Here is a 17,099-nt window from a genome sequence, read left to right on the forward strand (position 1 = left end):
CCCTTATCTCTCGGTAAAGCTCTGTGGAGAGGCTCTGAATAGGCAGAGTAGAGCTCTGTGGCCGGGTCTGCTCCGCACCTGGCCTCGCAGGGGCCCCTGATTACGTGAGGTCACAGGGCAACGGCCAAGTAAACTAAACCAGAGCCGTACCACCTTGCTCCACCTCTAGCCCCCCGGAGCAAAAAGGCTGACACACTGCAGTCTTCAAAGCGCGCGCGCACACACACAAACGAGGCCTTCGGGGCTTTATCTGCCCACATCAGATTACACCGCTGATAATGGACATGGAAAAGACGCTCAATCAAGCAAAGGAGCTACAGCTTGTTTGTTAATGTCCGTTTAAGCCCTTGCGACCGAACGTTGTATCTAATCAACTTAAGAATTTCTTTGTAAATAAGATCGCTTTATTACGCGGATAAACCGCTTAACCTTTCAGAGGTACGGTTTGTGTGGAAGAAGCAATAGTTCGGTCGCCCTCATGCCGTCCCGCAGAACATTAACGCTCTCGTTCTCTTTTTAGAAGCCGGTTCGGGATGAGGCGGGTGACAGAATCTATCACTTTCGGCAGGTGACTCTTCCCGCACCGTCTCTGCTTCCGACACCTCAAACCGCGAGGAAAGGTGTGTTAATATTTTCTACGCAATCTGTCTTTTTGCCGCCTGGTGGAAAGATCCTATGAATTTACATCGAAGAAGCGACCAAGAAGTAATCTCACTGTCCGTTTTTATGAAAAGCAGGCTCTTCGTTGAAGGTCCTGAGTTTAGCATGTTATTTACCAGCAGCTCCTCTCTGACACAGGCACTCTCAGGTTTCCTCTGTGCATCATGCGCTTTGTTCTCTAGCCACACCCAGTGTTAATTCAGGTGAGCTCTGTTTGCGCGCGCTGGCTGTTTGAGCATATGGAGAGGCCTGGCTGTGTGTGTGTGTGTGTGTGCGCGCTAAGTGTATCTGACACATGGAGGTAAGACACCCGAGAGTGTGTTTTAGGGTAAACATCATCCGGCCTCTGATTTGTCCGCACCTCCCACTTTTTTTGCCCGAGGGTGTGAGCCAATACCAAAGTATTAGACGGGGCAGTATTAGATGATTGTTTAACTAATAATATTCATAAGCCGAGCTACTGTATAATCGTGTCTTTTTATAACAAACGCCAGGTGTAGGTTTACAAACTCAGCGTTACAGTGAGTCATCACATGCATAACGCGGTTTCTTAACTAGGCCAAGGCGCCGCCAAATTGCGTAAGTTCTCATATTGTTTGTAATACATCAAACCACGGTTGAATGATCAGCCTCGGGCATCGGTAGGGATTGCGAGAATATTGCTCAATTGTACCTTGTATGAAATTGATTGAATCAGAGTGCAGAATGCTGCATGAAGCCGGAGTGCTTATTGGTTTCTCAAATGAGCCACTTTATCATTTTATCTGTGCGCACCTCAACCGTGCCATCGTGAAAAATGTAATCTCATCCATACGTTTACAGGCCGCGCGCGACTCTTAAATCGCCCGTGACATCCGCAGGTCCGCGTCCTGCGCTACGCCGAGGCGATTTAAATCCACTTTATCCAACAGCGCCATTGATTTACTGGGATTTTGTGTTGCCAAAAATCTGTAAATGCATTATTGACTGATGCACTTGTTCCTCAAAGAGCCAAACGCGGCCTTTAATGTCGCTAGCTGAGCCCCGGCGGCTCAAAGACCCACAGTACGCCTTCTGCGTTTAACGCTAGCCATTGTTTTTTCGCGAACGACATTTCCACCTGGGTTCGCAGACATGGAGGGATTTTCATGTGGCTGCTTTCCACCAATCCAATCTGTTAGGGCAGCTCAGCTCTTAGATAAGGCAATGAAAACAGGCTCTGATGTAAGGCTATGAAGCCATTTACAGTCCTCTATTATGCCGGGATCCTTCGCTGAGGCTTCCTGGATACACGGAGCTAATGTTTAACAAGGAGCTTGTGAAACCCTTCTGGCAGATGACCCATGACGGTGAATGAATCACTGCTGTGACTGCACTCAGGTGCTGGAGCTCTGCGCCGAGCCGAAGGGGCAGGCTGGCTCCTCCAGGGCTCGCTGGATTTGCATAGATAAGCCTTGCCTTTTGATGCTTAATAGTTTGGTATTGAAGGAACAGACACCATTCGCGAGGATGAGGAGCGGCAGATAAGATAAGACAGCCTTGGAAAGCAGACGTGGAGCTGATATTGCAGATACAGCGGGGGAAAGGGAAGAGCCGCACTTAAGCAGAAGTCATTATTCACTAGTAATTAAACTTTAGGGGCTTCAAGGAGGTTGTTTCGTGTATGTTGTACTTTTACGGCGGTATCAAAGAGAAACCTGCGAATCTCAGAAAAGATCTAATGCGCTGCTGTCGACGTCCGCAGTGAAACTTAAAAAGGTGTGAATCGCATGGACAGTATAAACAGCAAATGCATTACATATACCTTTAATGAGGACAGGTATTACTTTTGATCCACCGATCCCAAAAATACACTACAAGTCAAAAGATTATTTTATGTTTTTGAAAAAAAAAACAGTGTTGTGAAATAGTATTACAGTTATTACAGTAGCTTTGAGATATTTTAAGGTGTAATTCAAATATCTATTTTTAACTTTCTGAAATTATAATAGTATGCTGATGTGGTGCTCAACACACATTCTTTATTATCAACGTTGACAACAATAGCGCTGCTAAATACTTTAGTGGAAGATGCAATACAACACCATTCAAAAGTCTGGGGTACGTAAGAATGAAGGATTTAAAAAGGTATGATGCTTTAAATTGATCAAAAGTGAGAGTAAAGATATTTATAAGGATGCAGCAGATTTCTATTTCAAATAAATGTTTTTTTTTAAATAACACAGTTTCCTATCTAAATATTGAGCAATAAAAATGCTTCTTAACATAGATGATTATTAATCATTTAGCTTCACTAACGATTGGACAAGATTGAGCATCACGTGACACTGAATATGCTTATGTATATTTAGTACTATCAATAAAATAATATAATATTTTTATTTACATAGCATATATATGTGTACTGTGTTTATATATATATATATATATATATATATATATATATATATATATATATATATATATATATAAATACACACACATACAGTAAATATTTACATAAACATTTCTATATTTCAAATAATTTATATACTAATATATTTAATATATGAACATATTTTGAACATGCATTTGTGTGTATTTATATATAAATAATAAAAATACAAAGTACACAAACATATGATGTAAAGTAAATTATATATATATATATATATATATATATATATATATACACATACATATAGTTTACATAAAAATAGTTAATACAGTTAAAAGGTATTACTTTTTATGTATTTTTTAGATATTAAAATACACAACATTCTCACAATATTCCTGTTTTTATTGTATTTGCACACATAAATCATAATAATAAATGCAGCCTTGGTGAGCATTTTTTATACATAGAACATGCTAATTCTTCCAAATCTTTGACCGGTAGTGTATTTTTTTGCAGTCATCACATAGCTGGTGTTAATGCACAGTGAATTTCTCCCCCTTAAGAAAAGCGAGAAGGTTATTAAGGTTTATATGAGGTATGCATGAAGAGTTTTCATATATTTTGCCACATTTTGGTCAATTTCATGTGCCGCACTTTATTACAGCTTGTGCTGTTATGACTCCAATCTTTTGAAATATATATTATTATAATATATATTATAGCATACGCATTTCTGCCACTTGTAGAATGGGCCACCTGTCATTCTAATAAATAATTAATAATAAACAGTAACTAACTGTATCCTTTTTATTTTGATCAAAAACGAATAACGAGCACCGTGAAGTGGGAAATACATCTGGACTACTTTCTGTGTCTAAAAGTGATTTTAGGATTTAGAAAACTACATTTTCATGCGCCAGCTTGTGATGTTACGCTCATAATTCACAGGTGTTTACATATTTTTTTGATCTAATCTATTGTCTGCAATTTGCATCGCAGATATGCTGTAGATAGATGGCATAAGCTTACAAAATCCAGCTGGAAAAGCGGCCACATGCCACCGACGCCGCGTCTAATAAACAAGTAAATACACGCAGTAATATTTTTACATCAACTGCACATTTTTAGAATGTTTTTTTACAACATTTTATCACATTCATTTAGAACAAATAAAGGCGCATGCGGCGAGCCATTAAAACCTCGCGCGCGCTACCATTACATCCGTCCGAATCGATAGGCTGCAAACAAGTGGGTTAGAAGAAAGTATAAACAAGGCAGCGCCGTCTCCCATTGGAGGACGGCTCGGACGTGTCCTGTGAGGTCATCCCCATGGATGTGGGAGAAGCTGCGGGATGACGCCACCCTCTGGCTCCGCCCTGCTGCAAACTCGACGCGGCTCGCGTTCATTTCATTCCTGCTCTCATTCCGAGCATTCTTCGCATCTCTATCGGTGCGGCGGAGATTCCCGTTCACATTCCCGGCCGGCCCCAAAACACAAGAATAACTTTACACAGTTTGCAAAAAACTATACAAACCCACACTAGAACAAAACAAAGGGGCCGAACTTAAATTTTGATATAAATAAAGCGGACGTTAAGGTAAGTTTTGAGGTAATTAGCCCTTGACGGCTTAAGAGCAAACGATTTTATGGATTAAGTTAAAGCCGGCGAGCAAATGCAAAAGTGTTTTGCGCGATTATGACTATTGATAGGCATGTAAGCAGAGGGGTCGGGCTCAAAGTATCTTTTCAATGGGATTTAGTTCGACGCTGCAGCAGCAACAGGGTGCTTTCACTTTGTCCACTGACTCAGTCTGACATAGCACGAAAATCTTTGACATTTTTCACATTTTTGCTAAAGAAGCCGACCTTGCGCGCTCGTGCTCTGCAGTAAGTCCCGTACATTTACACCAGAAACAATACGCGTCGTGTCGGGGGAACGTTTTTTTTTTTTTTTTTGGACGTTGATTGTTGCATGAAAAGAATTTTGGACAAGATGACGGATCCAAATGTTGCTGTTTTCTCCTCCATAGTTGGCTACGCTGCACATTTCGGAGCGGAGCACAAATATAGCGCGGAGAGACTTGTTGCTCGCGTATCTTTGGCGTTTATTCCCCAGCTTCTGTGCACGTCTCACCCGTAAGTACACATTTGACTTTTCTCCTTTTTATTTAGCCGACTCAGGTAAACTCTTGGCATCTTTGTTGAGTTATATATATATATATATTTATATACATATACATCGCAGCGGTCGCTTCGTTATTTAACGCGCGCGCGCAACGACGCGGAAAACACAGCGCTTTAATATTAGTGTCTTTTATTTTAAAAACAACAACAACGGCAGCCCTTGCGTACTTCGCGCTGAACTTCCCAGACTTGGCTGCTCTGGAGAAACTTTGCTTCGCCGTTGCTGTGCGATTGTAAAAAAGAAAGAAAGAAAGAAGTGTCCCTTTTATTTGCCCGAAGCTGCTAGATACGATTCTGCCGGTTGTTGACATTGTTTTAATGTATCGGCGTGTTTCAGAAAGATTACACGGGAGAATCTGGCTGCTATTCCTCTGTCATTTCCTTTGTTGGGATTTGCCCGCCCTGTTTCTTATGGAGTAACGTCGTGCTTCGGCGCGTCGTGTTTGCACTTTATAAACGACGATGCGGGCTAAAACGCAGTTTGCCAGTAGCCGTGTGTGTTTTAAAGACGCTTATTTAGAAACGCCGTTTCATCGCGAGGAACGAAACTGCGAACGTAACGATAGTAACAGCGGGACGGCGTAGCTTAGCTTAGCACTTCGTCGGTGACTAGCTTTACCAACTCCACTAACTAACTATCCGGGCTTTCACCTGACGGCGTAAAGATAGTTATTCTACAGCGTTTTTTTGAACCGTTTCGCTGTCCCGTTGTAAACGAACGCTTTATGAAATCACACACGCCTCTGTTCCTCATTCACACCTCCAGCTGCAAAAACCCCAAAAATAAACAAGCTGCGACTTTCACTTTTAGGTTTTGAATTCTGTATAATCAGGCTGATTGTGATTAATCTGTTACACGGCCTTACTGTCGTAATAAAACTGTAACTTAGTCACCAGAGAGCTTCTTTAAATTAGAGCCCTAATGATTTATTACTGTACTGAACTTATTTAGGGGGAAACTAAAAAGAGTTAAGCACATTTTATAGCACTGAGCAAATCGGCGATGCCAAAGTCGACAGGCCATTTTACTTTTTGTGACCAATTTTAATCTTAAATGAAATTTGAGTTCATACTTTGTAGACATAGCAGAAATTATCATGAATGGATGGGTACAAACTGATCACGGTGCAGGTAGAAATGGCTTGAGGTATCAATCAGACTTTTTCGCGTTTTACCGTAAGAGCAGTAGCCGTTTTATTACGCGTTTCTTGTCTTTCTTTCGCAAAACTCGAAGACTGCTGCCCCTTACCCCGTTCTGGGCTCTGATTCCTAACAGGAAACAAGTTCCTCTATTGTGTGTTTTGGGGAAAAGACCTCTTTTCTTGCAGTTAATTATTGTCTTATATTTCACATTGGCCCTTTTATAAAGAAGGGTCCGGGAGACACAATGTGTTGTTTGTGTCCTCTAACTGGGCCATTATCATGTACTACAGTAAACAGATTGACTTCTATCAAATGTAACCTCTGACATACAGTATCACAGTGATGAGAAGCAAATCTGCTTGCTGTGTGAAACAGGCGTAGCAATAAGTGCTTTGTGCTCACGCATAGACCTGTTGAATACACGCTTGCTTGACATTTTCAAATAAGAGAACGAGACATTGTCTCGCATCGAACCCGTCACTTGATGTCGAACATCTGACTCTTAATCAGATGGTTCGGGAAACAGAGGAACCTTATCAAAATACCCATTAGTTACGTTTGACGGCATATAAAGAAGACATATTTTTCGGTTGCGATTGCTTCGAACGTAACTTTTACTTTAGTGTGCTATTTTGTTTGCCATTAATGTGTTATTAATATATTATTATTTTTGAATGAGAAACGCATTCTCTGTGAACTTGTGAAATGTGGCTCGAGTTGATAGATATATGCCTGCTGCCGGTGATCTTCATTATTTCACCTTTTCGCGTTTGTGTAGAGCTTTAGAGTACGTGTGGCATGACGTGTCGTTTTAAATAGTTATTTATCACCCAGAAGACAATCGAGAAAACTTTCGAAGCCGATTTGCCTACCGCTTCCTTTTCAAACGAGGCTGTGCTTAGCTTCCAAAAGTACCGCATTGCCCTTTTCGATAATAGGGCTACAATCTCTGTTAAGGAAAATCGCATGTCACTGACCATAAATAATGAATTTGAATCAGGAGGGGAAAAACATTAATTTCAATACTTTCTGTTTCAGTGGTGCTCTCCGGCGTGGCTCAGGAAGAAAGCAGTCTTTCAGTTGTGAAATGAGAAGAGAATAGGTGCATTGCTCAGACATAGTGGATTGGGTTACCTCTGGGAATGGAGGATTCTGGGGGAATGGGAGCGCACAGAGAGAACCTATTGTTTTTCCTGTTGCTGAGCCGGGGAGGAGTGTGTGTGTGTGTGTGTGTGTGAGGCTGTTGAATTGTAGAAGGCAAACAAGTGTTGTGCTCGAGCAGACATCTGGTTTAGACCCTTTCCGCACCTGTAAGGAAAAAATGCAAATACGATCGTACGCTCTTGCGTTTACCACTCGGGGAATCCAAGCTAACAGCGTGACTGCTTTCCGCTGTCCTGGCCGGGGCTATTGTTATGCCAGCAACAGGCGGCAGAGGCCGTGGCACCATATGGCCCATGTATGCTTCAGATAAGATATCCGTTCCCCTAGCTTATCAATGGCATTTTGAATCACTTCATATTTGAGTTGCCGACTTTCCGTCGAACCGAGGTGTTTGCGAGAAGTTTTCTTTTTGAAAAGACGAAAGATCAAAAAGTCGGGAGAATATTCTCGTCTCGCTGACATCCTGCATGCTAAACAATAGCATTTCCCCCCCCGGTTTGCATTTTTTTACGTTCCCGTGTGGGATGTTTGCTAACGGCCCGGTTGGAAATTTGCGTACGAATGACTGATGGAAATCGTACGGAGTCGGAATTTGTGGCATACGCAAGGTCAAATTACAACGAACCGTTTAATCGAAATCTGCTATATGGTTTCCAGAATGATCTACCTGCTGTTCATCCGCGTCCGTACCCCCCGCTGAAAACATTGCATCATTCTAGTGAATCATTTAAAGAGTTGTTTTCAATAGTACCCTAATGAGCGGTTTTCTTGAATTAACACCTGGCGCATTAAAAACAAGCAACAGGTATTCAGATACGCGCTCTGCCTCGCTAGGCGTATGTTCTCTCGCATGTTGATGTTTTTATTGACTACATGTGATTTATGTTCACTCGGTGGGCAGCGTGGAGCAAATAGGTTTATAATGGCGATACACTATGAAATAGGGTTTACCTCAACAAGGCTACAACAGATATGAATGAACCGCACAAAAGTGCCTTTGCCACTTCTAGAAGCAGCTAACTCACTTTGCTGTGCTCTGTGGTCAGGGGTAATGTGAACTACTAAACTCTGCTGGGAGACAGACCAACACAAACAGCCACGTCCTGTGTGTTTTACTCTTCATAGGCATCATTTCCTATTAGAATCTATCTGTGGTCGAACAGGAATCAAGATTATCGCCGGGAGGAGGGGGGGAAATCAAAGCCATGGAAAATATGAGGTCCTTGGAAGGTCCTGCTTTTAATGATTGACATAATAGCAGGCGAACGTTAGGAAGGAATACTGTATTTCGTATTATGAGCATGGTTATATTTTGCAGCAGTATTCTTGTCTCTTCTCACAAGGGCGTTCTTTATGTAAAACAGCTGTTGTAAATAAAGAGCCGAACTGATCCGATGCCGTTTCGTACAAGCCCAAGCATTAGTCACTCTTTCCTGATTGATGAACCCGACAGATGTATTTATGATTTTTGGATGGAGCCTCTGTTTTTGTTTGTAACACAATGCGATGTTTTGAAGAAAACGAATTGCATACGTTGGACGGAGAAAAAAAAGAAACGTGTCATAACGGTCGAAAGTTGATTATTAACATCAAACTTAACAAAGATCGAATCTTCTGCAGCTCTCGCCACCGCGAGCATCGAAACCACAACTGCTACAATGGCGTTTTAAAACTAATCAACGTCCATCGTGTATTGTTAACCGTTCGGGTCACATCTAAACTAACATTTAAATCAAGTTATGAATTTAGGAGATGAAAAGTGTCGCCGCTATGTTTTTCTGCTGAGACTGATTGTATTATATTAACTTATTTGAATCGCATTTGTTAATAAGCTGAACTACCGTAGCACTGTTTTCTCAGTATTTTTGGGTAAGCAGTCTGGTTTACGCTTCCATCAGTTTTCCATCACAAATACTGCTGTATTTTATCACTAATATTTCAGTGCAAATGCTGCTGTTGGTGTTCGTGTTCGGCTGGGAGCTGAACAGCCGACTAAAAGAGCCCACAAAACTATTTTAAATGTTAAATGATTTAAGCTAACATTAAAACAATAACTAAGTAACTTTAAAAAATATAATTTAAAATTTCATGTTTGTAAAATGTTTCTTTTTTAAAATGTCACATTCTCCGTCTACAATGCGTCGCTTGCCATTTTGCAAGTAATTGTAAAATACATAGTTTGGTATACAGTAAGAGTATCTTTCGTATCTTTCAAATGTGTCCATTTTTTTGCTTTGACGTTAATCTGAAAATGCCAGGTTGGATTTCAGTCACCTTGTGGTGGAGGAAGAATACTGTCAAGCATTCATTATGACACGATACATTTTTCATATCTCAGATTTTGCAGTTGGTCAGGCTCTTTTATTTTGTGAAATTCGTTTTACCTCCATTTGCAAATGGAGCGATGTTTGTTTAATGTTTGCTAATCTAACATAGGCTAAATCAAACGTTTAGTTGCTACTTTTAAAAAAAATTGTGGTTGTTTAATCTTGTGTTACAAACAGAAGCCTGGAGTCTGAGCACGACCCAGGGTAAATTGATTCTCCAAGGGAATAACTGAGTGTGGTCTGCTGTTTAGTTGTAACAACAAGCCCTTAAAGAAGCTGAGGTAAATTGCCACCAAAATGAAAAGCTGGCTCTTAGCCACTGACGTCATGTAAGTAAATGTGCTTCAGGACAACTGCCATAAAATGACTGCCAGCTTCGAAACGCACTTTGGTCCCCACGACCATTTTTGCGAGTGCTGTTCGTGTTTTGCCCAACACTGGTAATATTTAAAAAAAAAAATCTGACTTGGCTTATCAGCTGCGGTGGTGATTATGATGCACTCATATGCTTTGGAGCTATTTTTACATGCACGCTATTTAAAACCCAGAAACCACTTTAGTTTGAAGTTTAATTGTCGCCTGATTTTGGAGTGTTCTCCGAGTAAACATTCCTAATAGGAGAGATTTTCTGTGAATTCAAGAGCATTTTTGCTTGTTGTTAAACCTGAAAAGACTAGCGAGACCAGTTCCAACACTTCAAAGTTATAGCCTTGTAATTCAAACCAGATGGAGGGCTTAGTCAGTTCAGAGGAAGAAATTAATGTTGATACAAATGGCATCCGAACAACTTAAAAAAACAGTTATTCTGAAGAGCTTATGTTTAATATCTAATAATACCCTTCCCTTCAGCCATCTATGGCATACTGTAATGTTGTATGTTCTTATTCAAGCAAGTTTTTCCATGACCAGACACATGTGAAAAGCAATCTCTGATCCATGAATCATTAGATGAGTCAGTTCCTGAAACCACCATAAACCTCCAAGTTCTTGGCCACAGCTGAAAGCAGGAAATCCAGGCTTCAATAACTTCCTTTCCCAGAGCTGGCCACGCTAGTGGTTAGAGCGCCCTGTTCCTTGCTAGCAATAGGAAGATGTACGCCTGTGGAACAAAGACACTCAGTCACTTCATTTACTGAAACTGTTTATAATTTGTGGCCTGTATTCAAATGTCGAGCGTCCAGGATCTCTGGCACCGTATTCTGTTCTCCTCCGTCGTAATAAATCCCTAGCAGGCCTTTCATTAATTGCTGCTGTATTGTTATCATGAGCGGCGGAGCCCGGGCAGATTCCCTCTGCCCTGGAGCTGGCCTGGATTTACAGGGGGAAGATACAGACTTTAAGCTACCTCTGGACATTAGTATGCAAAGTGGGCATGCTCAATGAGTTTGAAATCTTGCTACAGTACGGCCTTCAGCTTTGTAAACACCGCTTAACCTCTCCAATGCCTTATGCAAATACTCCAGAAGGTTTGACTTGTTTTTCTTTAATATAAAGGTTGCAGTTGCAGCAAACATTTACCATGTTATTCATCCACATATTTAAAGGTGAAGTGCAACATTTTTAAATTTAAAGGGATACCCCACGCAAAATTCTTTCTTTTGTGGAACATAAAAGAAGATATTGTGAGAAATGTCTCAAGTTAATGGGCTTCAAAGTTATTTGGTTCCAAACGTTCTTAAAATTTCTTCTTTTGTGTTCTGAGAAAAAAAAGAACATCATACTTTTTTGAAACTACGTGAGAGTGAGTAAATGATGATGGAATTGAATTTTTGGGTCTAAATGATCCCTTTAACAAGGAGACAGAAGGTGGTTAACATCTCTTTGGGCTTTCTAAACATTAATCACTGTTTTCTGAACAACGGCAGGCTGAATTGGTTTTTGCAGTACAGTTCGTGGAGCACCACTAGTTAACTAAACTAAATGTACTCCAAAACTGAATTTCTTTCTTTTGTTGAACATAAAAGAAGATATTTTGAAGAATGTATGAACAGTTGCTGGTAGGCATGTTTTCAATACCCTTCAACCTAAGCTAACTGAAATTGCGAATTGAAAATACGCCCACTGGAAACGCTCCAATTTCGCCAATCACAAAAACATTTTTTGGCCCACATGAGGGGATTAAAGGAATATTTAGCAAAACTTGAATGGATTTTTTTTCAGATTTACAGGTGATGTCTCTCTTCAATGTACAGAAACACTATTTTTGTGGCAGCTCCCAAGTATAATGGCCTTTCCCTACCGTTATTGCTTAGACAACTTACACTGCACACAAATACTATGGAAATCATTGGCTACCAACTTTCTTCAAAATATCTTCTTTTGTGTTCAACTAAAGAAATTCTTACAGGTTTGCCTGTGAACCATTCCTTTAAGAAAACTATTCTGATTTCGAACTTGTGTTCAAGGATTGTAACATGTAACATTTTGCAATATGGTCACCGGACTTTTTGAACCGATGTTCTTTAATTATAATATTTTTAAATAGCATTGCTCAACCTGACCAGCTGGGCGGTTTTACTAGCATGTTAGTGCAGAGCCCGGTAGATGGGTCTCATCTGGTCCCCGCTCCTCATGAGGCACCAATAAACACAGGCGCATCCCTTTGCCGATGGATGACAAACAAACAGCGTGTCAGAAAATTCCATGTGACCTTTCCGCCATTAGTGCTGTGGTGGGAAGAAGTGATTTATGACAGATGGAGGTGCACTCCAAACAGACGCTGTCTTTGACATGCTGGGACTTGTGAAATGCAGATGGCCTCTCTGCTCATCACTGCCATTTCATTCCTCATGCCTCACCGCATGTCGCTCGGCCCGTGTCCTTGGCTCTGGCTGGGAAATCTCTTATCACAGGCAGGATTTACTCACAGCTTTTATGACTTGTTTTATATTTCCACACGCGTTTAACATCTACTCAAGTTGGGACGGTGGAATTTGGTGTATTGTGCTAGACGTGCTTTTTTTAATAAGGTCAACTAATGCATCCTAAAGAAGCATGGATAAGGTCAACGATGCTGAAGTATAATTGAATTTTCTTTATTTTTTATTTAAAGAACTTCATTCCAGTCCTCGTTGTTTTCTATTTTGGAGGTCATCAAATTTACGTTGTTTGTTCTTGATTGTTACACTGATGTCTATTCAAAATTGCATCATCGAATTTCTTGTTTCTCGAAATACGTGCATATTCATGTCGCACAAATACGATCGTAGCCTACATTTTCTTGTGTTCCTCACACAAAGATGTTATAAGAGCAGTATAGACTGTTTTTTTCAGTCATTCATTTGGCCACCATTCACTTTCACTGAATGGAAAATAAAGAACAGAAGAATGAGAATCAATAACGCTTCATTTCGATACTCCCCTTTAGACATTGTACTAACAGTAAGTAACTTAAGCAGTCAATAAAATATTAGTAGACTGTCAGCTTAATAACTTTTGATGGGTCTACTAATAAACATAAACTTACTGATTATGAGAAAGTATATTTTTCAGCTTATTTAGTAAGCCTAAACCTACCCTAACACTTTACTCTGAGTGAGTAGACGTGTAGTTGCAAATGAATCAGAATTAGATGAAATGTATTTGGCATGTAGTTACAAAGTTACTCAAAGTCAACAACATTTCTGAAGTGGACTATCGAAGCAAAGAGTAACCTGAAAATCACGCAGCTTTGGAATGACACGAAGGTGAGCAAATGCAGACAAAATTTTCATGTTTGTACAAAATATTACTTTGAGCCTCAGGCAGGAAATGGGACTAATGCCTCTGCCCTTCCGTGTGCCATGGGTGTGATGGGCCAAACGTTGCACATGATTGTGGTGCATTGGAGGCAGGTGGAGAAAGTTGTTTTGACAGGCCCTGTAAATCAATCCAGCGCTCTGGCCAACAGAAATTGATCCCAAAGCGGCCTGGAGTTGCAGCACCGGGCGGTAAGCTTCGGGCCTCAGGTTTGAGTTGGATGCTATCAGACGGTTTCACCGCATCTAACCCCGTCGGTTTAAAGAGGCATGAAATAAACGCTTGGGTCTTGCCAGCAGGAGAGCGCCGGTGGCCGTCCACTCCACTGGACCTTCGCTGTCTGCTTTAGGAGATTGGTCGTGAGAGACTCGATCATTGATTCATCAGCACTGTGGGACTTTAGATTTATTCATGAAACCAGCAGAAAGATCCAGTACAAAACAGATCAATTGATTTTCTCTTTCCGTGTAAACAGAGATTCTTGGAGAGTTCATAGACTTGGGCAAAACTCGAAGAGCGTTCCTAATGCTGTTTACATACCTGTTTAATTCAAAAACGTTTCAAAATCAAAAATGAAAAGTTGAAATACTTACAGAATGAGACACCGCAAGACCCAGTAAGTTATATGCAACAAGAAAACTGATAATTGGCTGACAAGGCATTTTGATGAAGCATTTCGATTTCGTTTCGGTCATTGTAGACTTTGGTTTCTATGAAAATATGTTATTATGCATACAATGTTAATGAAATTTTAATGGCCCCTTTCAATTTCGACTTAAAAATTAGTTAAATTGCCTCTCAAGGTTCATGCGTTGTACTAAAGTCGCTTCAAACATTCCAGCGATAATGAATTTGTTAGGCGTACGGATGCGGCGCGTGGAATCTCAGTTATGTCTCGCTGCTATGAATATGCATAACTTGATGCAGCTTGCTCCAAACAAGCGTACTTTGAAATACTTCAAACATTACTGAAATAATTCCCCGCAGCAAATAATGCACAATATGTGGTATTTAGTAATTATATGGTAATTATAGTTCTTCATTCAGGGACCTTAACCACTGTGGGTCATTATGGGGTCAGTGAAAGTCGTTCACAGAACCATTATTGCACCTTCAGAGATAACGGCACAAAAGGAGTCAGCACGGAAAATTACATTTCAGACCTCTCATCTTCTATTTCATTACCTCGGCCCTGCGCGATGGCTGAAATTGGTTCTCTTCATTTAGGGAGCCAAATTCCTGCTTAGCTAGAACCTGAGTGGTTTATGTAATCTGTCGATAAGTGTCATCTCCCATCATGCCGTGTCACAGCCACGGGCCGCTCTCACCATGGCATTCACTTGTTGCCTGCTTCCTCCTTTATCTCGCTAATAAGACCATTTCCATGGTGCCGGAGACGGGCAGATAGGAACATGCAATTATTTGTTAAGGCTGCAACTGTTTCCACAGGTGACATTCCTGCCTCTTAGAAGCTGTGATAATTAGTGTTCTAACAGGCTGTGGCACACTAGACTTTGGCTTTGACAGGCTTGTGACCAGAGCCAGAGATGTAGGAAGCCGTTCTCGCTAAAGTTAGTGGAGAGCCACTTATCTAGCACCTTTGAATGTTCAACGCCGTTGCTTTCACCCAGTTCAAGCTCAAGCTCAAAGCGATGCACAAAACTACATAGTTTCAAAGTTGACTTATCTGTGGGTTGTCCAAATGGCTACTTAACTGATCAGTCCTAAATAGAAGCTACGTGTAATTCGTCAGGTTCTGGGTTTATTGTTGAAATTTAGTGTTTGTGACAAATGCATGTTTTCACTTTTTAATGTGACATCGAAAGTCAGATTTCAATATGAACTTGATGTATTTCTTCTCTGATTATTTTGAGCTATGCTATTTATTTTAATTTATTTATTATTTATGTTCTTTATTTATTCATACTTTAAATACCTTTTCTTTTTGCATTTTCAGTTTTCATTTTTTCATAGTTTTTAGTCATTTTAATACTTCAGCTTCAACATTTGTAATTTGAATTAATGTTTTTTTTTAAAAGTAATTTTCCATTTATACTTTACGCCTTTTTAAATTTAGGAAAAATATTTTAGTAGTTTAGTTTAGTTTAGTTCAAGTTAACAATAGCAACACTGATTCAAACATGTCTTAGAATTCCCAAATGTTTCAAAGACCAAAAAAGGAATAATATTTACTAGTGCTATAATAAATGAAAAAGAAAGTGTAGAATTTAAGATTTAATAAATATCTGTTTATTAAATTTAATTTAACCTATTTGTATAGCACTTCTCAGAATATGTACTTTTCCAAAGCAGCTTTATAATGATTAGTGGCTTGCAATTCCCAGCTTCCTTATGTTTAGGTTTTCTTGGAAGCAGTATCCACAGAATTAACATAGAAACCTTTGCAGATTTCCATAGAATTCTGGCCATTGACAAAATTCTACACGTCCATTACCCCTCGCACATTCATACATATTTTAGATGAACACATAATGCTTTTTTTCTATTGATGATAGTGCAGTCCTTTCACCCTCATTCAATGCATTTGACCATATTTAAATTTCTTCCACAGAAAAACACCCATATCCACGTGGCTCTACTTATAAGCCTTTACGCAGTTCTCTTGTATATTATAATTATCCAGAATAGTTTGATATAACGCTGAAACATACTTAATGAACGCGCAAATCGGTGTCACTAGCAGTCATTGTGAGATGATTCAAGCGCGATGCCTTACAAGACCCAGAGCAGAGCATACATTGTTGCAGCAAGAGATGTGCAAACACAAATATGCTATTGAAATGCTAATTCCCACCACAAAAGAGTAACCTCTTAAAGAGCACATTTTATAAACCTCGTTTGAGGTTCCTACCCAATATACGAATTAGCATAAGAATTATGCCAATAATGTAATATATTCATTATATCACAGCGGAAAAGCATCAAATCTGTGTACGTAGTTACCGTGCACGTTTACACAGCGCTTCACTAAAAACCGTCTCTCCCACACGTGACTCATTTCGCCTGGTTTTAAGTAATCCGAATAATCGGACCGCGCAGGCATGTGTTCAGTTTAATGACAACGATGAAACGCCCCCACAGGCGTGCTCGGCGCTCTCTGTGTCACCTCTCATACGTTTCCTCTCTTCCGTATCCTGAGCTCTGGAGTTGTTGTGAGAGAGACTATATAATGGCATCGAGTTGTGAGGGAGGCATGTTCAGGCACATCCTGGCTCTGATCTGCCGGTGTATTATCAGCGCCACACACGTATAATGCAACACAAATGTGCTGACACACTTGAGCAAACAAACACAAAAGCTCGCATGTATGCACACACATATGCATGCATAAAGAGGTATAGATGTGAATGAGTGCGGACGTCTCTAATGTGTGCAGAAGGTTAACAGTGTTTGGTTTGGTGCCTCGGGCTAATACAGGGAATTATGGCTTGATTGGCAGCCGCCATATAGGAAAAATAAAAATAACAGTCCTTTCTGTACACGATACCGTGGGATTGTATGATCC

General features: G+C 40.3%; 1 protein-coding gene across 9 annotated transcripts in view; it reads left to right on the top strand.

Annotated features, from left to right (window-relative positions):
• The first annotated feature begins 4,420 nt into the window (after positions 1–4,420).
• Positions 4,421–17,099, top strand: part of tead1b (TEA domain family member 1b) — a 62,642-nt gene continuing 49,963 nt past the window's right edge. For 5 of the 9 annotated variants that reach the window (XM_043243899.1, XM_043243901.1, XM_043243897.1 and 2 more), the window contains exons 1-2: positions 4,422–4,614; positions 5,048–5,153. The gene's annotated coding sequence lies outside the window, so the exon portion shown is untranslated. Of the gene's footprint in view, positions 4,615–4,667; positions 4,905–5,047; positions 5,154–17,099 lie in introns of those variants that run through there. The other 4 variants (XM_043243893.1, XM_043243895.1, XM_043243896.1 and 1 more) reach the window with 2 other exon arrangements.

Source organism: Puntigrus tetrazona, chromosome 7, assembly GCF_018831695.1.
Source record: "Puntigrus tetrazona isolate hp1 chromosome 7, ASM1883169v1, whole genome shotgun sequence".
In the NCBI taxonomy this organism is placed as follows: Eukaryota; Metazoa; Chordata; class Actinopteri; order Cypriniformes; family Cyprinidae; genus Puntigrus; species Puntigrus tetrazona.